Raw genomic sequence first — 27,838 nt, 5'->3', positions numbered from 1 at the left:
TCTCTTCAATAAATGGTGCTGAGAAAACTGGAGATCCATTGCAAAAGAAACCAGGTTCCTCTCTCATGCCACACAAAATCATCTGGAAAAAAAAAAAACAGAGCGGAGGCTTAAATGTAATTCTGTAACTATGAAACCACTAAAAGATGCTTCAAGATTTTGCTCTGGACAAAGATTTTTTTGAAGATCACTCCTAACCCCAAAGGCCCAGCCAACGCAAGCAAAAATTGATGAATGCTATCACATCAAACTGAAAAGCTGCACAGCAAAGGAGACAAGAGAGAGGATGCAGCCTGCAGAATGAGGGAGAACATCTGCAAACTATCCACCCAAAAGGGACTCACTCCCCGAAGATACGAGGACCTCAAACAACTCACAGCAAAAGCATAAATAACCCAATTCGTAAATGGTGAATTCTGAGCAAACACTTCTCACAAGAGATCGTGCCATCAGCTAAGAGCAGCTGCAGAAACACTCAACACCCCCACTACCAAAGAAATGGAAACCCAAACCAGTGTCACTCCACTGCAGTTAGAAAGACAAGTCACAACACTGGTGAGGGTGCAGGGAAAAGAGAACCATCACACGCTGATGGTGGTGACACACTTCCCTAAAGTTGTTGTGGAAGACAGTATGGTGGTGCCGCAAAAACTAGAACTAGAACTGCCATACGATCCAGCAATCCCACGACTGGGCATATGGCAGCCAGGAAATAAAAGTGACATGCCCAAGAGACATCTCCACTCACTGTGCAGCAATAGACAAGCTATGGAGTCAGCCTCAGCGTCCATCAGCGGAGGCACACATCAAAAATGTGGAATGTGCACACATAGGGTGGAATATTATCCTGCCATGAAAAAGAATGAATTTCTGTCATTTGCAACAACATGGATGGAACTGAGGGAAGTTATGTTAAGTGAAATAGGTCAGGCACAGAAGGACAAATGTCGTAAGTTATCATTTATATGCAGAAGCTAAGAAATAGATTTGGAAGATGTAGGAAATAGAAGAGTGGTTATGAGAGCCTGGGCTGGGGAAGGGTGGAGAGAGGGTGGTTGACGGCCCAGGGGTGCAGCCAGAAAGGGGGGATAATCGCTAATGTCTTCAGCACAGTAGGATAACTGTGGTTGGCAATACTTAATTGCGTATTTCAAAATAGCTAGTGCAGAGGATTTTAATGTGTCCACCATGAAGAAATTATACACATCTGGAGCAAAGTGCCCATCATGGTGACCTGATCGCTACCCATTGCATGGATCGCAATGTCACACCACAGCCCACAAATATGTGCAATTACTGTGTGCCAACAGTTTTAAAGTGAACCGCCATGAACAAGAGGGTTTAACTTGTAACCATTCTTCTGTAGACGAGGTCCTTGGGGGTCACAGGTGCAATCATCTCCCAGGCTGGGCATAAGTGGATACACGGGACAGGGTGCCCGTGTTTTGCTCTTGTGACAGCTGACATGAGCTCCTATGCACGGCCCCTCTCAGAACACTGCACTGTAATGTTGTGTCCCAGCCGGGTCCCCAGTCTGTTTTGTCCCTCCTTCTACAGCCGCGTTTCCGGGAACGGTGGTGGGTGTCCCGCTGCCTTTGCTATTCATGGTATGACTTCCGCCTCCTCCCTGCCAGGCAGGAGCTGATGGCTGGAGAAGCTGTGCAGCCATTGTCTCCCCTCTGCTCAGTCGGTCTCGATGCCCAGTTACGGATAAAAGAGGTGATCCCAGTGAAGGGGGCAGCCCAAGACTGGGCAAATGGCCACTGCTCAGTCCCTATTAGCTACCACAGTGTGAGGGAGGCTGGGAGGTCTGGGGACCTTTGCGCATTACAGACCAGGCATATGAGTTCAGGATCCAAAGAAGCTGGTCCCAGCAGGCATCTGTGGTACCCGAGGGCCGGCTTCTGCATGGGCATTGCCATGGGGATTGTGGCCTTCCTGCTCCATCTGTTGCCCACATACCATATGACGACACTCTCCTCCTGTCCTCTCAGCAGCCCTAGGGGGGCCCTGGGCCGTCCATTCCCTAGATGAAGAGGCTGTGACCTAGAGGAGGGTACACGTGATACACAGAGCAGGGTGCCAACACTGTGGCCAGCAGCACATCTGGGCTCTTGTCTGTGGCCCCACAGCCTGTCCACACACACCAGCAGAGCCTCCTCCGGTCCCCAGGGCTCAGAGGGGTGAGGCAAAGGCTGTTGGCAGAGCAGTGAGAGGGTTCCTTCCTGCGCCAGTGCTCAGGGAAGCCAATTGCACGAAATCCTCGATCCCACTGGGAGCCCAGGACATGTGTGGGACAGTAGAAGAATGAGGATGAGGGAGCAGACAGGGCCTACCAGAAATGTGACCAAGAGGCCCAGGGGTACCCTCCTCCCAATCCCCACACATCCCGTCTGTGCCCACCCTGGGGAGATGACATCAGCTTCCCTTAGCCTCAGCTAGGATTGTAAACTGAGTGGGGGCTCTGCGGTTTGAATCCAAATCCTTGGACCCTTCTGTGCCTCAGTTTCCTTCTCTGTGGAATGACAGATATCAAGGAAGTCACCTGTCTCAAGGGAAACCATGACAAAAATGCCAGTTCCTCACTTCTGCAAGTTGTAAACACATTAATTCAAATGAATTCTTAATGAGAAAGTGAGGGAAATATTCAAAACGCTAACAGATAAGCATCTCGTCAAAAGGATTTTTGTTTTAAAAAACGTTTTCCCCTCTTCTGGTCAGGAGAGCGGATGTACTGTGAGCTGCAGATGAGAGCCCATGGTCTCCAGGCCCCCTGCTGGTGGCCTGCACATCTCCTCCTCCCCACTGGTGCCTCCTGGGCCCTGGGTCCTCATCTCATCTCAATTGGCTTGGAAATGAGCCCCTGACTAAAACCATGCATTTCCCAGGCCAGACAGTGGCCCAGTGACCCAATTCATGCCGGTGCGACAGAGGTGGGAGCGCCCAACAGAGCCTTCCATCCAGAACAAGACAGTGTTTTCTCTCCACTTTTCTTCCTGGATGGATGCAAGTCTTACAGGTGTGGCATTCATCCTGTCACCACGAAGCCACAGACATGGAGATCAAAGACTGGGGTGGCAGGTTCCCTCCTGGACTGCCCACCTCATCTCCCCTAGCCAAGCCAGCCAGCTGCCCTCCCTCTTATTTGCAGCTGAATGTATTCCTCACTGGCTTGTTGAGCCTGATGGACAAATCAGGCCACCACCCTCCCTCCATTTTTGAGCCAGGCCATTTCCTTGGCACCAACTCCATAGGCCTCGCCTCCCTCTTGCCTATCTGAGATGATTGACAGTGATGCCATCCAATTAGAACATTTTCTTTCTCCAGGCAGACTGCCTGTATGTACTAAACCAAATATTTTGCCTGCTGGCTTGCTTGTTCTGTTTTATTGTATTGGTGAGGCCAGCCTTTCTGCAGGCAGACCACAGGACTGCAGGCTTCAGAAGCCCAGAGCCCGTTTCTCACTGGTTCGCTTGTACAGGAGCTCCCGCCTGGGAAGCTGCCAGCAGGGAGAGTATTGAACCAGCTCAAAGCTCAGTGTCCTCCCTGCCTGACTCCCTCCACAAGCCCCAGCCAAGCATCCTGGCCATAGCACCTCAGCCCAATAGTCTGCTCCCCCAGTCTAACCCACAGCTCCTCACCAAGTCCCTCACCCTAACCTGGGGTTGGAGGGTGGAGGGAGGAGCCAGGGCTGGAAGCCACCTACAGAGATGAGGAGAGAGACCGTACTTCTCTCTCCCTCTGGCTGTCCCATCTCCAGCCAATGCTTCCCACTGGGCAGCGCCAACCAGAGGCTGGTTAGTATGGCAGCTCTCTGCCCCTACAGCCCAGGCCAGGGCCAGGGAAGGACGAGCAGAGACTCTAGGGGATTGAGACAGACCCAGGACCTGGGAGACTTGTAGAGAAGTGGGCTACAGGACAGTTGCATCCTTGGACTCCTCTGAGACCATCTTGAAGTAGGAGGTACGTGGGTGGCTCCTTCTCCTCTGTGTGGCTCAAGTGGTAGAGTTCCTGCCTGGCAAGCATGAGGCCCTAAGTTCAATCTCCAGTACCACCAAAAAAGAAAAAGCCTCTGACTCATGAGCTCTGGGTTGGAGCCCAAGACAGCATTTTTAACCAACCCCGGGAGATGCTGACCGTGCTGGTGTGTGACCACAATTCCTGTGACGAGTCACTAGCATGTGAGCCCAGCAGGGATACAACGAATATCTGTTGGGATCGTTGGTGTGGACATTTGTTTAGTATTTACCATGGACATGAGTTCTCTGTCCTCGTGCAAACTTTTGAGACAGGGACAAAAATCACCCTTATTCCACCCAAGAGAAAAGCAACACCCCACACCAGTAGGCAGCAGAGATGTGATGCCTGGCAGTTCCCACCCACTTACTTCTGGGCTTTGGGGGTCTGGCCAGGGACAGTGGTGACACGATCATTCATTTAGTGTGTGTTGTGAGCCAAGCCCTTCTTTCATGTGTGCAAATCCCCACGACCCCAAAAGAGAGACGACCAACTCTGTTTCATGTAGGAGGAAACCACCAAGGTGCTGAAAGTTAGTGGGATTCACCACGGGCCCCAGCAAGCAAGAGGCAAAGCCCTATGTGAGCTGCGTCTGCCTTCTCTGAGGAAGCTGGTGCCCCAGGAAGGACACCCCTGCCTGTCAAACTCACTGCCCTTGAATTCACTGTGAGGTCTGCTTGTATGTGGTCCTTAACCTGCCATCCCAGCCCTCCCTGGGCCTCCACGTCACTGTCTGACTTTGGGAGCTCTGCTCCCAGGATGCAGGGTCCTAAACTGTCAGATGGGGTCGTGATATTCCTCAGTTTGTTGGGAGACACCGAGTGAATCATCCCATGCCACACGTGGCATGTCGGGAATATCAGCAGCTGTCATAAGTAGACATCGTGGATAAGTGGAAGCCCTGGGCATTCAAACAAGGTGAAGCCTAGGTTCCAGGCAGGAAGACAGTCAACCGGCAAATTAAAAAGCAAGGAGCCTGTAAACAACTGAATGTCCAGGATTGGGTTCCAGGGAAAGGGTGAGGTAAGAGATGGCGGGAGAGTAGCCTCACCGAGTAGCAGCAATGTGCCGTCCAGGGCTTTGGCCTGGCTGGCTCTGGTGCCCACATCTGCACAGCAGGCACCATGGGACCAGGTGGTCATGGGAGCTCTTCTCTGTAAGGTCTGGCTTCTGTCCCTAATGGGCAGTATCACCTCCACTGAGCAAGCCTCCTAGAGAAGCCTGGGCCAGCACCCTCCCAGGAGGAGGTACAACTGGGAGGGACACTTGTGACACCTTTCGTGTAAATGCTCCACTCTCCAGCTGCTGGGAAGAGGTTGCGCAAGAAGGCTCCTGAGAGCCAGGCAGGGATTTGCCTCTGCGGCTTGTATTTGCACAAAGGATCTCAACCTTCTTCCTGCCAACACACAGCTCAACACGTTAGCTGACCCTTAACTCCATCCCCACAATTCCCCATCTCCGTCCAAGACAATTTCACATCCTAGGGGAGGGAGGTATTACGCTCTGCAGGTCTCATCCCCACTGGTGGGACTGAAGACTAGGGGCGAAGACCCAACACTGAGGGGTCTTCTGGTTTGTTTGGGTGTGTTTCTCTTTTCTTTACCTTTTAACTAAAACACAACACCAAAATAGCGTCCTGATTGCATTCAGCTGTTGAGAGGGAAGTAAATAGACTCTCCACCTTTGTGCGCCGAGATCAACTGCGACTTTCACAAAACAACAAAAAGTGGAAAGTTTACAAACACAGGGTCCAGAATATGAAATAGCGCATGGTTACTCCAAGTCAGTGACAGCAGCTGAAGAGCTGGTGAGCCACACAGGCCTCCCAAGCTGTTTCTGGAAGAGCTTGTGCAGAGACCACTTTCTATCCTTCTACCAAAAGAAAAAAAAAATCCCAGAAGTGACAATGATCCCTGAAGCAGCTGAGGTCCCATTAGTGTGGTTGGCACATTGAAACATTTCAGTGTTTGGGGCTGGAAGCAGTCAAACAAGCTGGTTGAATTCATCTTTTAAAAATCTTGTTCCAAACTGGTTCAGTCATACACATGAAGTGTGAAATTTCCTTTGCCTCACTAGGTTTCTGAATTCTGAAATATTTTCAACTAAAGGAGAAAGTGTTTGCTGTTAAATGACCTATTAGAGCTGTCACAAATGTGATTTCTGGAAATAAACAAGAGCGTAGGAAGGCTGGCCGGAACCGAAATGTAAGTCAACACTAATCGCTGGTGTAATTAAATTAGCCCTTAAGCCAAGGTGCCAAGTGACACGAATTTTTTTTGTGTTAATTCTAATAAGATCACCTCCATGCGGCCGCACGAATCCGGCTCTCTCACCAGTCACTAATTTTATTTTCTGCACTTTCCATGTATCAAATAGCTCCTCTGCTGAGCCAGAGAACCAAAGCCCTTGGTAGTTAGAAATTCTTATTTTCCCCATATCGCTTTACAAAAGTTCACTTGGTACAAATGTGGCTCAATAAACAGCGTTTGTTTTTTATGGATTAGTATCTTGCACAAGAAAATAAGAACCAAGTTGCAGGAAGATTTATTTACATTGTAACTATTGTTTTCTGGTCACTGCCACTCAACACTTAAATGGCTTTCTCCCCAAAGGGCAAAAATCTTAAAGCAGAACAGAATTTATTTAAACAGCTGGGTTTTTGCACATTTTATTAGTATGTAGACTTGAGTTATGAATCACGAGTAGCTCACTTGCACAATCGGTAAATATATACAAGTATAAAAGCTAGACTGTCATTCAATTAATTTTTTAAAGCCCGATGCAAGATTAATTACTCCCAGACTGGATGAAGTCATTGTTCTATGCCACATTTACGGATTTCTAAGCCTTTAGTATGTCAAATTTGGAATCAAATGAAATCTTCTCATTTTTCTTTAACCCCAAGAAGAAATGATAACATCCTTCTTAGGAAAAGAAATCAGTCTTTGATGAATTTGTTTGTTTAAAGAAGTAGTCTACACACACACCGCTTTTTATATTTTAAAATGATATGCAAATTGTTACCTAAAACCAATGGATGGATCCTGAAATTATCCAAGGACGCTCTTAACTCCTCTTCATTTACACGTGAAGTATTTTGACGAAGGTGGTTGTGGTTCCTTGGGGCTCTCTCTAGCAAGAGGTGAGGGCAGTACAATGTTCGTGTTTGGAATGAAGCGGGAAATTCTCCCAGTAGGGACGAGGTTGTCCTGTAACTGTCCCACCATGTGCTGGTGTGAGGAAACAGGGTCCAAGGCACGAGGTCACCCCACCACTCCACCACCAGGAAAGTTCTCGTCACCTATCCACGCCTGCTTCCATTCCTAGGTGCACAAAATCCCACGCACTCCACTGTCTGCCTGGTTCCCACAGGAGACAGTGAGGGCGTCTTTCTCTTGACACGTAGTCAGGCTCCTGATGAAATCCTGGAATGACACCTCAGCTTCTTCCACTTCTACCCCACACTCCCAGGAAGTGGAGTGGGGCGCTGCCTCAGACCTTGTCACAGGGGTCAGACATTTGGTGATTAACATTTGGCTTAAATACTTTAAATACTCTTTTGAGAGCTTGGCACCCTGCAGACGAGGCCTCAAAATGTTTTCTTCTTAGGCGTAGATCCCAGGGCAGGCACTCTGGGAGAGGTGACAGGGATGACAGAGACAACTTCTGGGGAAATCTCAGTGTCCTCCCCACCCCCACTGCACGGCCACTCCAGAAGTAACATCGCCATCTGCTGGACATCGGGCAGACCTCCGGGGTTGGGCAAGCTCAAAAGACACACTGTTGGAACTATTCCAAGAATAGGGGGACAGGGACTCAAGGAGGATGATGGAGGGGGTGAATTCAACTATGATATATTGTGAGAACTTTTATAAATGTCACCCCCGGACACAATAATATGATCAAAAATTACACGCAAGAGGTGGGATGCCCTGGTTTCAGGGCTAGAAGAACAAGATTGAAAAAATCTAGTCAATGTTTGTACACCTCCTGTCTGTACCAATTCTGAAAGTTGGCTTTTACCCATTGCCTTGCCCCTAAAATAACACCCCCAAAAAGGAAGTGTTTTTCACAGGAGGGGTTGTTTAAGTAAGAAAATGGCTGTTCTCCATTTTAAAGAGTTTTGCATTAATAGTAACATTTCTGGAGAGAAAGGTTCCCACATACACTAGTGAGCACCCCCTCTTCTCCGCATACTTCTGAGGGAGCAGGCAAGTACACAAGCACGCCGTGCACACGCACCATGCACACGCACACCGCCCTTTCAGACACAGTTCTTTCATGCCTCCCGGATCCTAACCAGGTATCCAGAACACAGGACACAAAACTCAGAAAGTCAAATATTGTCCGAAATTATTTTCTCAGGCACTTAAGCAAAATAACTTTCATTTTTTGAAGTTTATATAACTTTTCCTTATAAATATAACTACATCCCAATCACACATCTGCCGGATGGTGATTTCTGGGCTTTTTTGTGCAAATAGCCACCCTGGCCTTCCTCATCCTCTCACTTTTAATATCACTGGATTTGTCTTAAATTTCAAGTGTTAACTGCTTTCTTTTTGTGACTAAAGATGGTATTCTTGTCACAAGACAGCTATTTTTTTTCTTTTTTTCTTTTTTACAATTTCCCATGCTAGTAGGTGTAATTTCACAGAAGGGGGAAAAAAATCAGTTGTCACCCAAAACGTGGATTTGGATCTTCTTTACAGTTCTCTGCATGCTTTGACAGGACATTCAGAAGATTTTTTTTTAAATGTAGACAAGTTATGTTTACAAATGAAAATTACAATTAAATTTACTGCGTATCACAATTCACCTATTTTAAAAGAGAAAATTTTTTACTGAATCTTATTTTTCTTTATTACACATCATAAAAAAAAAAATTAAGCCTCGAACCAGGCTTGCTATTGTATTACAGTCACAAATTACTTTGTTTCGTGTGTGTGTGTGTGTGTGTGTGTGTGTGTGTTTACATTTTGTAACTTAATTTCTCACTCAATAGAGTTTGAAAGACCTGGATGTTATAAAGGCAAACTCATTTTCTGCTGGAATGAAATGAGAAAATGAAATTTTTAAAAATTCATTTTATTGTATAAATTCAGTAGGGACTCACCGTGAGCCCCTGAAATAAACCAGCCTGCTCTGCTTACTTTTGCCATCTTTCTGAGCCTGAAAATGAAAATTAAAGTCACTCCCCTCCCCTTCCTATCCAATGTTTGTGTAGAAATCCTACAGCCTCTTTTCCTAAAAGTGGAGAACGAGCTGAGGGCTGACAGAGTGGGTTCGCGCGAGCGAGGAGCCTTATGGAAAATTAACGCAGGACGCAGGACCAAAGGGACACAAGGTTGGTGGTGCTGGGCGAGGCCGCGAGGCCGGGGCACTCACAGCTCGCAGTCCGCTGGTCTCCTGGTCCGGCTTGCAAAAGGAAATGAGGCTCTTTGTGCAGAACCAGAACGACAGACCGACCGGGAAGCCAGCAGGGTCAGTGACTAAACACCGACCCGATGGTGGAAACAAAAAAAAAGCAGAGTGGAAAGGGGAGGAAGGGTGGTAGGGAGGGGACATACTTTAATTTTTTCCTGTGACCCGAGCTGGGCCCCAGGTTAACCTAAATTGGAATTTGGAATGTTTGCCTGCCTACATCTGCACAATACTAACATCATTTGGCCCCCTGCAAATGGACTCAGGCCGAAATCTGCTTTGTGAAGCTGCCTGTGCTCCCGCTGAAGAACTGAAATGATTTTTTTCTCCAAAAATACGCTTTAAAACTCAGCATTCCCCCCTCCCCACGCAAATTCCTTCAATGACAGAAAACGTTAACCATTTTAATCATGCTTTATTTCCATTTGCTTCGAAGCCAAGAGGTGGGGGGGGGCATATTTAATGGTTGGGGCCAGTGAGCCTGGGGTAGGGTCCTAGGTCCTGAAATTAGCGCTGGCACAAAGAGTGGCTTTGCCCTCAATGTCCAAAGAAGGCAAAAAGAAAGAGGTTTGCATACTGTAGCACAGCGATCATCCAGAATTCTCTGTGCTGTTGATGCATCAGGAGATACCTTTCCACTTTTCAGCTGGGGCGTCCTGGGAAAAATGTCTGTCCCACAGGATTTGTGATGGGGGAATGCATGTGTTTGTATGTCTGTGCATATGTGTCTGTGTTTGTATGTACACATGTGTGTGTGTGTGTGTGTGTGTGCATGTGTGTTTTCCCCCTGGGATCAAAAGGAAAAAAATCCCCCCGATCAACTAAACACTGAGGCTCAGAAACATGGAATGTGTACAACACTGTCCTTCAGAACTCTGTCTTGAATGTTTTTATGTCCTCTCTTTGATCAGAAGCCGGCAGAGAATTGCATTTTTCTCAATTCTGTTGCATTTCAGACAGGCTAACACGGGTTGAGTTTAAACAAACAGCTGGCTCCAGCATGAATGCTTCTTTCAGTTAGAGCAGTGTGAGGTGCTCTGAAACTACGGGGTGAGGGTGGCAGTTGGGGGTTAGAGTCAAAAGGAAGGTTACCACATTTATAGGGGAGCCACAATGGTCACAAACCTGCGATGAGAAAAGTTTAAAATTGCCTCCATGCGCTGAGCCCATGCCACGCAGCTCAACTGTTGGAATTCTTCTGCCTAAAAGATGAATGGCCCACTTTATTCAAGAGTGTCAAGTGGAGAAAAAAACAAAACAAAATCCCTTCAAAGTGTATTTTCAGAAGATAATCTCCTATTTGCCGAGTGTGCAGTAAGGGGGTGTGGTGGACAGGATGGGACAGGATGAGGCACACAGGACAGGAGGGGACTGGGTGGCTCCTGGAGAGAAAGTCCAGAGGAGATTTGGTCTCTGGCACCCAAATGTCAGATGGCAGAAGCTGAGGAAAGCCAGTCTGGGATGAGGGCCTATGGACCACGCTCACTGAGTCCCAACCAAAAACCCTGCCCACAGCCCCCCACATCTGGCCTCCAAGCCACTGCTATGCCCCATGAAACCAGCCTACTGCCCCCCTGGAACATAGTCAGTGTCAAAGCTGGGCTGCACATCCTTGGGCACGCAGACGCTTGGAGGCCACCTCGGACAGTGTGCGGTTCGTGCTGTGGCCTCCTCAGCTGGGAGAAAGAGGATGCCAGCTGGGTCCGGCTACCCTGGGAATGAGCTGGCCAGCCAGGCCATTGGGGCTGCTGGGAACTTAGAACTCTTGGTCCATGCAGCCAGCCACCATCTCACACTGGCTTTTCATTCGAAGGAGAAAGGCAGCATAGGTCCAGGCCACAACAGGCCCCCTTGACCACAGAGACGATCCAGAATCCTTCTTATCCACAGTGGTCACAACCACACAAGAGGACAGCTGTCCTTATGGTTCCCCCAAAGCCTAGGAGACACTGCCTTGCCTTTCTACCTCCCAGGGACCAAAAGAACTCCCCCAAACCCCAAACAGCCACCAGGACAGATCATCTCCCTGGTACAGGAGCCAGGGGGATAATGATACACAGAAGGTCTGACTACAGATTCCAGGGGGATCAATTCTCGTGCAGCTCTTGCATTTTTCCTTTCAGTGCACTTGTACAAAGCAACCCCACCTTCCATACTCAGGGCGGCCAGCCAGAAGGGAGAGAAGAAGACTTCTTCTCTCTTCTTCTTCTTGTCTTCTTCTTCTTGTCTTGCCTGGAGTAGCAGCTAGCAGGATGAATTCATTAGCCATCACACATGCCTGGGAGAGGGCAGTTAACTAAAGACAAGGCATTTTCTAGAGGTTCAATCCAGAGGAGAGGAACCAGGACATTAATTACAAACCTGATGAGTCTGGGCTGCTGTGTGGAGGAAATTCAGGGGCCTCTGCCCCAAAGATCCCATAACACAGCAACAGCCCCCACCACTGCAACCCCTCACAGCCGCCTCTGCAGTTCCCCAGCCACCCAGCTGGTAAATGTCTCTGCAATTCATGTTCTAGTTTGCAACTGTGTTGAAACAGACACAGCCCATGCCTGGAGTTAGCAGGAACCTGACAGTTGAGGGAGGTGGTAGAGAGGGCCTGCAGGGAAGGATGGAAAGAAAGAATGTGCTAGAAGAATGCAGAGCCCAAAAGGGGCCCTATATCCACTTTGTTCTTCATTGGTCTTTCTTTGAAGTACCAAAAAAAAAAAATAAAGTGAAGATAGCAGAAATGTATTTGGAAAAGAGTTTGAAGACTTGCTGCTGGTGGGTACACACATACACACACACACACACACACACACACACACACACACACACACCCTTTTATTTTAGATTTGCTTATTTTAAACACCAGTCTATTTCTTCTGACTAAAGGCCCCTTTTCAAACTGCTACCCCTTCTCCCGTGGAGCTTCCCTGGCTAATGTAAACAAAGGCCAGTCCCACCACCCCCTTGCTGGAATGTTCTGAAATACCAACATCGACACATTTCTCTTTTATTTTATGGCAGATGTGATTTGGTAGCACAGTGTATGGGTGTGTGACGAGTGGGCAGAGGAGCCCAACAGAGTTGAGCTTCCTATAAATCCCAAAGAGTGACTGTAGGGCTGGGAGGAGAATTTGGGAAACCAACAGACAAAATACACAGTGCAGCCCATAGGCCTCCCCATCACGAGGCCTGGAGAGCTTCTGGAACGATGGCCAGGACCTCCGAGGCCTCTCATTAGGCCTTGATGAATTGGACCTGGGGACAATTGCCCTCCTGGGGCAGCCAAATGCTCAAAAACCAAGTTTTATTAACCTAATAAAATGGAAGGGGGGGAGGTCAGGGAAATTTCAGCTGGAAGAATAAATGCTAGGGAGCACTGTAGGTTAACAGACTTGGAGAAAATTTAGAGCCATATCAGGGGCCAGAGCTGCTCCCAAAAAGACCCCAGGTATGTTCAGATGTCCCATTCCCACTGACTGGCAAGCAGCCCGGCAGCGTCTGAAGACACCGCAAAGAAGACTCACTGTCACTGCTCTGTAGGTCCTTGGGGGCGTATTACAAATCAGTAACATTGCTACAAATCAGTTACATTGTTGCAAATCAGTTACAAATCACTAACATTGTTACAAGCCAGTGATTGTGCTCAACACCCAGGCCAGAGGACAAAGAAGGGAACATGGTACTGCGAAGAGGTGTCTTGGGAGCAGCAGGAAGTTTGGGAGAGTGAATTCAACCCTGTCCCCATAGTGGATGGAAAAGGAAAAGTGTCACCACCCAGGAGTCAACTGGTGTTCCAGCCTCACAGCAGAGGACTCACAGAGAACCACTCAGAGCAAACACACCACACACGCAGATGTGACAGGGCTGCTTTTACACGCCAATGCCTCTGGGACCCTAAATCTTGGAGCCAACCAGGACTGCAAATGTCTATTTTAGGACAGAGGCCATACACGCCGTGGCTGACTGCTTAGCTCCAGACTCATGAGCACCATGTTCAGTGGCCCCTACGGTTAGGACCTAAGAGCATGCTTTGTCCGGGGGACTCTGCCAGGCCACTGGCTCACTCCCCAGAGCCCTCACAAAGCAAGAGAACAATTTATTAACTCTGTGTCCTCAGGCAGAGACTGCTGTGTTTCGTGATCTCCAGCGACACTGCACAGGAGGAAGGAGGAACAACGTCAGCACCCTGTGTCATCAGTAGAATGTTCAAAACAAAATGAAACAACCCCATGGACACGTAGCTGTCACGGCCCCATTGAGGCCACTCTGCAGGGGTCGGTCTGGACTGATGTTCCGATGAGCCTTCTGCAGTGGGTCTTTAAGCCACAGTCTCATGTGGTTTTTGATTTGTTGCACTGGCATTCCATTGCGCTCCGGGCAGTGACAAGACCACTTTAAATAAACCGAAACTCTGTTGTCCTTTGTCAGCTGATTCAATCAATGTGCAGTTGAGTGTAAGGCTGCGGCTGGGATTGGAGGACAGTTCTAACCTGCCCTCTGAGGTGACTACCCCTCAGCAAAGCTGCCACAGGTCTGTGGCCAGGAGGAAGTCACCATGGGTGTAGACTCCATGGGGAGAGTCTCCTGACTCAAGCCAGAAAATGGGCCCTGTGCCTGGTGAGAGAGAGACAAACAGACAGACAGACAGACAAAGAGACAGAAATGGGGAGTGACAGAAAGACAGAAACACAGAGAGAGAGACAGACACAGAAAACAGGCTGGTGTGGTGAAGTGCTTGCCTAGCAAGTGAGGTAGCCTGAGTTCAAACCCAGTCAGTACTGCCAAAAAAAAGCCAGAAAGATAGAGAGACAGAACAGAGGACAGAAGGAGAGAGGTGGAGGGAGGGGCTGGTAAACACCACCAGCCTCCACCCTGGCATCCTCTGTGGGAGGCTGATGTCTGACCTGGATGCAGGTAGGCCACTGGGTTACATCCTACGTGCCATCCCAGCCCTGTACCAAATCAACTGCTGCCTCTGTTTTGCAGCCAACATGGTGCCAGCATGGGGCCATGAGACAACCAGATCCTGTCTTCATTTCTTGCAAGTGGGCTGTGTATTGGGGTGGCCATGACTTCAGATACAATGCAGGAAGGGCAAGACTGGACAAGTTGTTATGGCTGACTTCAGCCCTGCACAGTGCAAATTCGTGCATAGCATGACCCCGCACTCAGGACCCCTGGGACTAGGTCAGCAGCAGCCTCGGCAGCAAGTCATGATGACCCCACAACAGAACACTTTCCTGTCCAGCTCTCATTTCTCAAAAGCCATTACAAGGGGGCAGGAAGAGCTCCAAATGAGCACTGGGCTTTGGAGTCTCAGACCCACCAATGGGAACGGAAGCCCCCTCCTCTTTTCTGAGTCAGAGCTGCACCCTGTTTCTGAACCTTGGCAGCTGCCTTGGCCCCTTGGGATTAAAATCACATGCACGGGGAGGCCTGGGGTTGTGCGGACTATCTGGGTCACAGATGACAGCTAGCATACCCTAACAGTGGGCATCCTTAATGCTGGACAAGGTTAGTGACCATTTCCTGGGAGGTGGCACTGAGCACAGGTAAGGTTCAATGGTGCCCAGAAAGGAACATTTGGGAGACAATTCTCCCTCACTGGACTTTCTGGACCCAGCCACAGATGTCTCTGTTCACTCGGAATATGCTGGTAGTGAGGCACACACCTGGACCGTATACCAGAGTACACAGGGTCAACAAGTAGTTGTCGCCAGAGTCGGCATTCACTAGGTGCTCCACACAGGCAGCCGGGTGCCTCGCATGCCCTGACATGGAAATCCCTTACACTCACACAGTACCATCATGCCGGTGGGCACGAGGCACCTTCTGAGGTCCCCACCTCACCGAGCAGGAAGCCAAGGTCGGGCAGGTGAGGGTTTTGCTATCTACTCAGCAGCTAGCAGTAGCCGAGCTGGGATTTGAACTCACAGCTGAGAGCTCCTGTGCTGAACCTGCCTGATATAAACAAGGGAAGTGTGAAGGGCAGCCTCTGGCTAAGGTTGCAGATGAAAGCCCGAGGGAAAGGAAGCAAAGGTCTCACTATTCATTTCTTCACAAAAGTGATTTAGCAAACAAACAGGAAGCCTGAGGGGAGGTACTGGGATCAGTGGGAGAATGGACCTGCTTTCCAAAATTACAAGGGAGCCATTTTCTTGTCTGGATGTGGCATTCAGAGGTACACCTTTTCATTTTGAGATGTCCTCTGGCATCTGACCTCTTCTGAAAACCAGAAATCTTCTGTCCCCACAGCCACAGCCTCTTTGCAAGAAAACAAACAACTTTCCAGAAACGAGAAGTTGCTCAGAGTAAGATGGGATGAAGCCCCAGACCTTGGGGTCAGTTACCCAGGCTGTGAGTTCTTCGGCTTGCTTTTTAGCAAATGTTTTGACCTTACAAAGTCCACTTTTTCACCTGCAAAACAAGGACCAAGATACCTCACTTGTGGGGCCAGGGGTTCTTGTGGGATAATGGGTAAAAGCCTTGCAGCCAGTGTCAGGCAAGTTGCTGGCCTGGAGATCTTCCAGGGTCCCAGAGGGCTTGACTCCTGCCTGCCCTTCAGATGTTCCCCTAGAAGGGAGGCAAGGAGGGGAGGGAGGAGAGGAAAGTTCTAGCACGTTTTCAGGCCATACATGAACTCAGGCAATTTGGAACACCCACTACCAAGCAAGTGGTTCCTTGCTCTTATCCAACACAGCCATAGTGGCAGAAAGCCAAGACCATGGTCCCAAAATGAGAGCCTGCTCCCTGGCCTCCTCTCAAAGCTGGTCAGAGTCAGGGGTCTGTGTGTGAGGGTGGTGGGGATGGCCAACCCCAAGAAGCTAGAAGAGCAGTCTCGAGGAAAGCCCAGGGAACAGACCTTGTGGCTTCCAGTCTGGGAAATTTGCTTTATCCAGAAGTAACTCATCCCATTTTTCAAGCTGCTTAAAAGTTATTGGTTCCAAAAATTAAAGAGTAAGAGACTGGTCAAGAAGTTTATGAAAAGAGGAGAAATACTGTGAAGTTGTGATAGCTGTGAAGAGTGTGGTTCTAACATGAGGAGAGGAGAGAGAGAGACACCAGGAACATAGGGAACAGGACTCAGGATAGAGGAGAACAGCTATGTCTCCACCATGGAGAGAAATACATTATTCAACAAACGAGGCTGAGACAACTGATCTTGTTCTTCAGAATGTTGACTTATCCCAGTAATTTCAATAAATCATTGCAGCCTTCAGAAATGGCATGAAATAGCAATCAGAATGATTGAAGCTGCACATTTCTTAAAGTGGGAGAGGCCTCGCAAAGCATAAAAGAAGGGGGAAGTGAACAACACGATTGATGGTTCCTATTCTTCGGGACTTCCACAGAAAACTTAAAAAGCATATCTGGCCAAAAAGTCCAGAGACAAAGTTAAAATACAAGTGAATGACAGAGACTGATACCTGTCACTTACATGCTAAGCTAAATACCATCCTGAATGTGTAAAGAATGTTTTCAGATCCAAGAGAAAAATGTGCACCAGTTTACAAGGGGAAATGCAAATCCCAGCAAGTATCACCAACATCACCCCGCCTGCTGATCAAAGAGGTGTGAACAAGTCAACACCAGACTGCCACTTTTCCCTTAAATTGGCAAGAAAAGATGCTTTAAAAAATTATTTTGTGACAGTAAGGGCATTTTAAATCCACACAGCCTTCCTGGTGAGCAATTCCACAATATATGTCATGAGTTTGGTAGGGGACCACACACTTTAACCAACTAGCTCCTTTTCTGAGTTATCCTGTGGAAATAATGCAAGAATTGCTGCTCTTAACAGAACAGATTTCATAGCAATAAAAACCATTGGCAGCTTAAAGGTAGTCGTTGTGTAGTGGAATTATGATAAGTGTGGCAGAAAATCATACAATCATTAAAAATCAGGTCATTTAAACTATTTAAAAATCAGCAAATACTTGTGCTCCATAAGGTGAAAAAGATGTCACTGAAAAGTGCATTGAATGAACTCCTGATTTCACTAGATTCTTAGAAGGCTACAGAGTGACAGGGAATGGAAATGGTAGTTGTCTGGCAAATTCTAGTTCATTTTAGTAAGTTTTCACCTCTACATTGTAAATTTTCTACAATGTTCACACATCAACTTTGTAATATAAATTTTATATCTGAAATATATATACCTTTTGTCTTAGTGATCCTCTAGAAATTAATGTGTAGCAATAAGAAAAAACATTTATTAAATTATCTCATCAAGATATCACAAATAATATAAATATTAACCAACACCAACCAAATTATATTACTATCCACAAATAGCAATTCTTCCAGGAATTAATGAAAGAAGTGATAAAAATATTTTTAAATTCTGTCATAACTATATTACGAATATTTATGAATATTTTAATGAACAGTAATCACTATGAAAGAAAGCTCGGTACATAAAACATCCATTGTATCATTATTTATTTTAAAAAACTTAAAGTTGGGCTTGGCAGGAATGACAGCAAAAAAGTTAAAGAAAGCAGGGATTGGTTAAATAAATCTTCACAGAGCAAATAAAATTCTGTCCTTGTGTCAAATCAGCCGGACCGACGCTCTGGCCTTCAGGGTAAAGCAGCTTGTCCCCTCAGCAGAAGAATGTCACGAAGGAAGCAAGCGTCCTCTGTGCAGGACGTGTGCAGAGTCCGTGAAATGAGTCACGGAGACACCCAACTGTGTGTGGTGACAATGTTTACACCATCCGGCCATTGATGATGCCTCTTCAGTCCGTACTGTTTAATGTTTCAACTGCTCTGATAACAAATAGAGGAGATTTGGGAAAGCTGAAGAAATGTAAGTAAGAGGAAAATAAATACCTTTTCTGCTGAGCTACACAGATTCTCCACCTCCACGGGGACTGTTGGAGTCACAGCCTCAACTTACAAGTTCCGGGCTCTCTTCCAGCCTTGCAGAGGCCACTCCAGCCCCCCAGAAAGACCCCATCCCTGTCGCTGCTCACGGGCCAGGCTTCCAAGTTTGTGCCGATGGACCTGGTGAGGCAGTCGGAGCCTGGAGCTGGTTTAACCCAGGGCTGTCCACCGGGCCGGGCTCCACGCACCCTCCCGTGCATGGAAGGCTGTGGGTTCATCAGCGCCTGCTTTTGTCTTTTCTTTCCTTTGTCCCCCAACTATTAAGAGTGCTGCAATCCTGGTATCTGCACCACAGCCCGCTGGCCTTCTGCATGAGCAAACAAGACACAGGCCGTGCAGGCAGCACATCCCTGCGACGTGTCCGCGTCCGGACCCCGCGGACGGATCTCTGTGTTGTTTCGCTTTGTTCTAAGCTGCTCAGATTGCTGTGATGAAAACCAGTCAGTGCCACTGGACTGGGCAGGAGCCTGACCTCACTCTCACGGGTCCCTTCCTGTCACAGGTCGGGTCCCTTCCTGTCACACATCAGGTCACTGTTAGAGCCACAGGACAAAAACAACCACCACCACCACCACCACCACAACAGATTTAAAAAAAAAATAAGTAAATAAAAGTAAAAAACCCCAAAAACAAATAAATGAATCACCAAATGAGAGGGAATTTACAGATAGAAAACCTGGACCTCAGGTAGAAACACAAAACCTAAGCCGACTCAATTCCTCGCTGCTGTGGACAGAATCAGAAAACTTGTCACTGGTTGAGGCTGCAGGTGGCTTCTGACAGGACGGTGTCAAGCTGCCAGCTGTTCCCTAGACTGTCCAAGACATTCTGACCTTCAGAGGGTGTGAGTGAATGGGAGTCCGAGGCCAGGAGAGAGGGCACAACATGCAATTGTAGAATACATTTTAATTCTTGGCCCTTCTCTCCAAATTACAACCAGGTTAACGTGATCAGCACCAAAAGTGCTCTCATCCATGACCTGGATCACTCTCTCTCTGTAGGCATTCGTATTTCCCTGCCCCTCTTCTAGGCCTGATACTTTTGTCTGTTGGCTTCTCAGCTTTTGCTGCCTCCAGCCCCAGGGCCGAGGGCTGAGTTGGCCTCTGTTCCCCCATCTTCCTATGAGGGTCCTAACACATCTGCAGGTCGTAATTTTCTTGTTTTCAGAACTACTTAATAGTTTTGCATTTCATGCCCGCAGTGACACACCGAATGTATGCTACACCAGCCAAGAGGCACAAACACACCCTGTTGATGGCTGCAGGCTAATCGATGTCACGGGTGTGTCGTGATCTGAGGTAAAGACCCTCTTGCCATGCAGACTCCGTCATTTCCAGTGTCTCACCCCTACTCGTAACACAGTAATGTCCTTCTGCAGCGTTACCACACCCGGCATTTGCTGTTTGTGTAAGTGAGATTCCTCCGAGCTGGATCACAAGGTCAACTTTTAAGCTCATCTCAAATTTCCTCAGCGATTGTCAGATTCATTCCCTCACAAGCGTGTTGCAACGTACACAGCCACCCAGCAGCTTGCCAGTGGTGTCTCCCCACACATCAGCTGCCCTTAATACTTGTGCCCATCTGACCATCCCAGACTCATATGCCTGTCGCATCTAAGCCCAAAGGAAACATCTCTCCCCTTTGATTAGCTTTGGCTCCAGGCGCCTTCCCAGCTGTGTGTGGAGAAGGATCCCGGTGGCTAAAACAGGGCTCCTGGCTTGGGTATGACGTCACCTGGCAAGCACTGGTTTGTTTGTCTTCCCCACACCTCATTCTGCAGGGGGTTTGAAGTGGTTGCACTGATCTTCCTGGGCTCCTCCTTTCATCTGCCTCCCAATCCAAGAGCCATCGAGCCTCACGCTTCCCCACCCAGGAAGGAAAGGAGCCTGGGGGTCCAGAGGGAACCTGGTGGCAAAAGCCAATCATCCTCACAGCCAGGATTCACACAGGGCCAGGGCACCTTTGCTCTGGGTGGGTCACTTGGGCACTGTCAGCCTCTTGTAACCAACTCAGGCCCCCATAACTGTGGATGGTAACTGCTGCAGTCAGCAGAGCCCCACTTTACAGAGGAGACCACAGAGGTGAACCATGTGCCAAAGCTAACAGCTAGCAAGTGGACCAGTCAGGATTCAGCCCCAGGTGGCCTCCCCCAAAGACCCTGTTCTCAGCCAGCATGGTCTAAGTGCTGGCCAGACCCAAGAGATCCTCTGGAGCTCTGAGGCTTAGCAGATCCCACTACTCCTGGACTCCGTCACACCTGGACCCTACCACACCTGAAGTCTTACACTCACAGACTCCACCACACCTGAATTCCATCACACCTGGTGCATTTATCCTTGACCTAAACACAGCCCTGTCACTTTCACTTGAATTGCAGGTAACAGGAATACAAGGGTAAACACATGCAGCGTGTGGATGTTCGTGTGTCTGTGTGTCTGTATTCATATACGTACGCACACCATCATGTACCACCTAGATGGGATAGGTCAATCCAACCACTAGACATGGCCTCCTGATGCAACCGTTTATGGTAAACCTGTATTTATAAGTAGGAGCACACTCTGGAATAGCAATAAACATCACAGCACTGTACAGTTAATACACAAGCCAGCCCCATGGCTGAATCTTGTCATCGTCACATAGTACACCCTGCATAATTGGATGTGCTATGCCTTTAAGGACACTGGCAGCATAGCAGGCTTGCTTACACCGGCGTCACCACAAATACCAGGAACTTGCCCCATCTTACTCCTAGGGGTCCTTGGTTGGGAATGATGCTCAGCACTGGCTGAGACGCTGTCATGCAGCCTGTAGGTGTGCACACATGGAGGAGCAAGTGTGATAACTTATGTCTGAAGTCAGTATTTCTCAGACCAAGTTTTCCCTCCCTGAGATACCAATGTTCCACAAAACATTATGACTTACCCTAAATAAAATGATCCATAGTTGGTTAAACTTGGGAAAGCCTGCTTCCTCTCACCCTCTCTCGGTGCTTCACGACAGGTCAGACTCTGAGCAGCCTTGCTGTAAACATGCCTGTCCAGCCATCAGCATCTCCCCCGGGTGTTCTTTGGAAGATCTCGTGAGTGCTCGAGCATTCGTTTTCTTCTTCACCATGAAGCTGGGTTTTCTCCACGGGCTATGTGCTGAGGAACATCACTCTCCGTCTCCCTAGACCTCCTCCAGTGGCAGAAGCGGGTGTCAGTCAGGTCACAGAAGAGTTGTCCCTGCAGTGCATGTTGGGCCATGGAGGAAGTGGGCCGTACCACACCCGAAAGTCATCAGATCTGGGTTTGTCTGAGAGATTGGGGACGGCCTCCTGCTGGGGAGGTGATGACAAGTGGTGGGGGGTGTGGAGTGACATGAAAGGTGGGTAGTGGGTGATGGCAAAGGCTCTGGAAGCCTGAAGTTAGGTCCAAGATATGTCCAGTTGGATATGGTGATACCAGGCCATTGGAGATGTTGGCAAAAGCTTTTTGGCTAGAATAACCGAAGTGGACACCAGATTACAACTGACTGAGGGGCCAACGGAAGCCTAGACAACAAGCACAGTCCAGACAACAGTGCTGAGAGTCAGGCTCAAAGGTGAGGACTGAGATCAGGTAGGCTTGGAGGGTGATGTGCAGTGGATGCTTGGTTTTTCTTACTGGGGAAGAAGTGGCTACGTTCATCCATCTTTGCGACAATTGAGTAGTTGCCCTGGGTTTACAACATACATCTTCGTGTGGTCAGAGTTGGTTTTGAATGACATCACATATATCCACAGCAGTGTGAGACTCTTTCTTCACTGCTTCCTTCCCCATGTGTTTTCTTTGCTCTTGCTGTCATGTAACTAATGATATAAACATATTTTTAAATATGGCATAAACACACTGTACACTGTAAATATATTTGCTTTAGGCTGGAAAGCACTTTTAAAGCAGTTAAACATAAGAAAAAATAAAATTCATATTTATTTTCATTTGCACCAGGTTCAGCACCTAACATGTCTTTACACAGATTCAAGATTCTGACTGGTTTCATTTGCTTCCTGCCTGATAAACTTTATTTAATCATTTTTGTAAGGCAAGCCTACTGGCAAGAAACTTTATAATTTTTGTGAAGAAGATCTAGTTCTCCTTCATTCCTGAAAAAACAGAATTCTTAGTTAACGGCTTTTTTTTCCCAGTATTTCAAAGGTTCTACCCCATAGTCTCATAGCTTTCATAGTTTCTGAGGAGAAGTCTGTTGTAATCCCTTTGTTCATCTGTGGGTCCTTTAACTCTGGATGCCTTTAAATTTTTCTTTGGGACTGGGTGTGTGCTTAAGTGGAATAGTGCCTGCCTAGCAAGTGCATGGCCTAGAGTTCTAACCCCAGTACCGCCAAGAAAGAAAAAAAATTTTTGTTTGGAAAGGGAACAGTGGGTGATGGGTGGGGAAATGATAAAAGTACATTAGGTACATGCAGGAAAATGACATAATAAAACCTATTGTTTTGTACATCATTTTGAGTATTTTGTATGTGGGATGCAAAATCCTTGTGTTTATTCTACCCAGTGTTCACAGGACTTCTTAGATTTTTTAATTTAGTGTCATGTTCATTATCTCATTAAGTACTTTCTGCCTCTATCACCTATCTGTCATGTATTTATCTACCTACTTATCTACCTATCTATGTCTACCTATCCATCATCTATCTGTTTGTCATCTATCTATATAGCCATCATCTGTCTGTCTATCCACCATCTACCTACCTCTATCTTTTTCTCTTCCTCCTGGGATTCCAGTGACTTGTATGTTAGACTCTTTGCCTTTGTCCCTCAGCTCGTGGGTGCTCTGCTCTCTCTACTGCTGCTCCTACTTCTCATCCCCATGGCGGAGGTCAGAACAATGGACCTGTCCTCACACACTGACTTTTCATGGCTGTGTCAAGTCCACCGATTAGCCCGTCCATTCAATCCTTTATAATATTTTCACATCTCTGCTGAAATTCCACCAGTTAATCCACATTTCCTGCCTTTTCCAACAGATAGGAGCCAATTTCTCATTGGATAACTCTAGCTTTGGAATGACCTCTAAATCTGGTCCTCTTGATCTCCTTGACTTCTGCCCAGTGAGTTGCTTTCCTTGTATTTTTGTGCCTTGTCATTTTTGGTTAAAGTCCAGACATCATGTTTAAGACAGTGGAGATATTGATAGATAGAATTTATGTCTGAAAATTGGTATGTGTCCTCTTTTGCTGTGCTCTGAGCTAGTTGTGTGGTTTGCAGTGATAATTACTCTCAGAGCACCACTGACCTTAACGTCTTCCAGTGCCATTTTGTGCCACAGTTGTCAGGGGGAACTTCTTAGTTTTGCTAACCCACCATGGCTTTGGGTTTTCTTTGTGAGCCTGTGCTACAGGAAGAGCCTCCCCTAACGTTTGCATCTTACTGAGCAGTAGATAACTGGTCCTTGGACTGATCCTTGCCATCCTGGCCATCAGGGTGGGCATAGGGGGGGTCTTTTTTATACTGGTTCAACCTCATCAGAGGCCAGCCCTGAGCCCTTGACTCTCAAAGTGGGACTGTCTCTATGGTATTGCCTGTTCTTCAGCAGTAAGGGATCTCAATAAGCTGGGACCATGATGTTTCTTACTCTTATCCCAGAATGAATGATTTTTTGCTGATTCCCTTTCTCCAGCCAAAATGGGTTTGCAGGATTTGTGGCCCTTCCCCTGGGCTTTTGTCCCTTATGGGAGAAGCCCTCCCTACATGGTGGCTGCCTCTCTGCCTCGGATCTCCTGAGCAAGGGAGTCTCCAGCCCCCCACTCTTCCCTCTAGTGTTTCTGGTGAGCACAGAGCAAGCTTGTGAGGGGGAGCAGGTGAGTGTGAACTGCTCCTTGTGACTGAGGCTCTGAGGGTTCTACATATCATAGCAGCACTCACTTACCATTTAGCAGTCCACCTGTGTGGGGCCCTGGCTTCCTCCTGAGTCCAGTGGGAGGTGATCCCATGCTCAAGTCCCATCTCTCTTGGAGGCACCCATCTCTCTCTTTAGACTGAAGAATGGTTAGTTGCCCAGGGACTTTTTTTTGATAGGTTCAAAATTTGTGGTTCTGGCAGGTCATCTGAGTTCCATTTTTTGTTGGGGTGTAGGTGACTCCCTTTCCTCTCACCTACATCCTAAGTGAAGCCCGGGGAGCCTCTCAAGTCTGAAATGGTGAGAAGGTGCTAGCCACAAAGGTTAGGATAAGAAGGTTCCTGTGAGGGCAAAGGAAGTGGAGATGGGCATCAGCTGTAAGGAAGGCCAGTTCTCCATTGTAACAGGAAGAGAGATGACATAAATACTGGTCTAGGTAGGTCTGAACCTTTATTAGTAAAGCTTTGTTGGGGTAATCAGTGTAACAAACAACTATAAAATCTCTGTGATTTATACCAATAGACATTTATTTCTCAATGATAGGTCTGTGGCTTGGCTCAGCCAGGCTGGTTTTGGGTTTGCTACATGTGTCCCTGATACTGACTGAAACAGCAGCAAACACAGGCATGCCCTTCTCATGGTGGATGAAGCAAAACCTTATAATGACTCTCAAAACCTCTTCCTGGAACTCTATCCTGTCACTTCTGGCACATTCCTTTGGTCAAAGCAGGTCACATAATCAAGACCAGAGTGATTGGATAGGAGGAAGAGGAAAAGGAGGAGGGGGGGGACAGGGGAGTGGGGTGTGGGTTTTTATGCTACAGTGATGCAGTCTACCAAAGCATCTCTGGGAGCCCAGGGTGAAGGACATCTTATTGGATAGCCTTAATTTCTTCTCTAAAGTAGGAGACAAACCAACTTTTGTAATGAAGGAAAGAAGAAAGTCAGGTTTTGAGAGTGCAGAGGTTTGGAAAGTAGAGGTATATCTATATATTCCATGAAATGTGAGTGAGCTTGAGGAATATAGACTCCCCTCGACCGCTTCAGCACCAGGGAGGCATACTGAGCACAGGGCTCCCAGCTGCCAAAGAGCTGGCTCTAACCTGGACTCAAAATTAGCGCGCATCCTTTTTTCTGGCCTGGGTGTATACAAAGCAACATCACTTCACCTCTTCAGGGAAGAGTGGAGTAGAGCACGAGGTGAGAACAACATTTCAGCTGTTTTCTTGCTTCACTTGAGAAGTATGGAAATGCAGTGAAATTGTTTGGGTCTTCACGATTAGCTGTTGAAGCAGGAAATGCCTCCCCCCTCCAACCACCGAGGTAACCATTTACCTGTGTCATAGCTGAAAGAAACTTGTCTGGACCACACTTGGGGGAAAATCCAAGTGACTGAGGACTCTGTCCAGAGTGGCACCTGACCTGCCCCAATTGAGTTTTGTTTGAGCATTCCAAAGGACATTTCAGAATATTTTTATTAGAGTTCAGTGCACTCTGGTATTGGCTCCATCTGATGCCTTTAAATTTTTAGGTCACATGGCATCCAAGAGAAATTCAGTGCCAGGCCCAATTAATTTCATTTCCATAAAGGTCTCTCTGAGCCCTTCCTGACATGAGGGTATTCCATGCCAACCTCAAGAGGGAACTCTGTCCCCAGTCCATGTTCCAAACGATGGATTCATCTGAGAGCCCTGGAGGCTGGTGAGGTCCTGAGGGTTTAGAAGTTGGATAAATAGATGCCATGATCACTTCCAGGTCTGGGCCTCTCTTCCCTTCTTACTGTACAAACTCCATTTTAGATCCCACTCAATCATCCTTTGATTTGGGTAAATGACAGCTCCTGGTTTCCAACAGGAGCAGATGGTCATTTCAAAAGATGTGAGGTCTGCATAACTCAACAGTAATGGATCTCACAGGCCCACCATGGACACATCAGACCAGTGAGAGGAGGCCAGGTCAGCTAGTATGACCGAAAAATGAAGACCTGCATGTGTCTGCACAGGTCTCTGCAAAACACTACACAGGGAAGGGCTTCTCCCAGGCGAGCACAGCCAACCTTGGGCATGACCTTCCCTTGACCTCAGAGCTCCTGATTCAGCTCAGCTATAATGAAGACTCCTGTGGCCAGCACAGACCAAAACACAGAGCCTTCATCCAGCACTGTATACTCAGATTCCCCTGGCCTGGTTCCTGGCTCCCTGGGCTGGAAAGGAAAGAGTGGGAGCTTGCCAGTCTTCCGCACCCACTGCCACCACCTCCCTGGGCATCAGCTACTGGGCTGGACTAAAAGCTGGCCAAGGGATCATCTCAAAACTCACACCTCCAGATAATCAGGACCAGACTGATTGTGATTCCCAGGACTACTGCCCTGCTAAGGTAAGGAAATAGGACAGCTCCCTAAATACAGCATTCGGTTGGCTACAGGATGAGGCCACCACAAGGTGTGTCACACCCCCAGGCTCTGGGTCACCCTGTTCTGTATCATGCCATCACATACTGAGCACTTTGGGTTTCTGAACTGAAGGGAGCTGGTTCATGGCAGGCCTCCATCAGGGCATCATTTTGGGGAAAAGAAAGGAGAATCAGTCAGTTGGTGACAGGAGGAAGGAGGGAAAGTTGAAAGACATTTAAGAGTCTTGCATTAACTGAGAGGAGAAACAGAAGCCCTGAGATGGCAGAATCCAAGAGGGAAAGACAAAGAAGAGGAGATGGGGTGCAGCTTGTGTCCCAGGAACACTGAGAGGCAGAACGGCGAGGGAAACTCTCTATCTCCTGCTCAGTTTTGCTGTGAACCTAAAACTGCTCTAAAAATAAAGTCCCCCTGAACCCCTTTAGCTTCCAGAGGCTCAAGATATAGGTGGCCTGTCCAGGGCCCAGAGCGAGTGGCTGGGCAGGACCTAGAGATCCAGGCCCAGTCTTGTCCTCTGCAAACCCCACCAAGGTACAGAGCTCTTCTCCTGCAGGTAGGAGGTACCCAGATCCTCCCATGCATCAGCTGCCTGGGACAGAGGCAGGATCACCTTCCCCCAAACGCACCGGAAGCTGCCTTCTGCTGCTGTGGGTAGCGCTGCACCAGATGGGTCAGTGCCACAAGCAGGGGGAAACTGAGGCTGACTTCAGACCCATCTCTCTGGTAGCCTGGGCCTCTTCCTAAGGCATCTCCAAGTAAGCAGCCTGTCCAGAGGTCCAGGCCACTGAGGATGGCCAGCTCACTGCAGCGTTGGACCAAGAAGGAGCTAATGGTGTATGTGGAAGGAGGAGGTGTTGAGTCTCCATTTCAAGACTCAGAGCACAGGTTTTATTTGCTCTGGGGCTCCTGGGCTGTGTTGCTGGCCCTGGCCAGCATTGTTTGCCTGTCACCAGGACCCCCTGGATACTAACCAAATGTCTTAAGGTGGCAAAACCCAGGGCTCACTAGGAAACCTTGCTTGAAGGGAGACAGGCAGCAACGTAGGCAGGGTGGCTGTTAAGTGGCAAGAGCACGTGGTGAGGAAGATGTCAGAAGGGTATGACCCTGTGCTGTGTTGGAGAGAAAGTGTACATGAGAACATCCACAACCCTCGATGCCCCTCATGGTTCGTTTTCGTGTGTGCTTTCTTTGGTGAGATTTCCAGAAGTGGCTCCTTAGCTGGTGGGAT

This window comes from Castor canadensis, chromosome 15 (assembly GCF_047511655.1).
Source record: "Castor canadensis chromosome 15, mCasCan1.hap1v2, whole genome shotgun sequence".
In the NCBI taxonomy this organism is placed as follows: domain Eukaryota; kingdom Metazoa; phylum Chordata; class Mammalia; order Rodentia; family Castoridae; genus Castor; species Castor canadensis.
Note: the sequence above shows the minus strand (reverse complement) of the source record.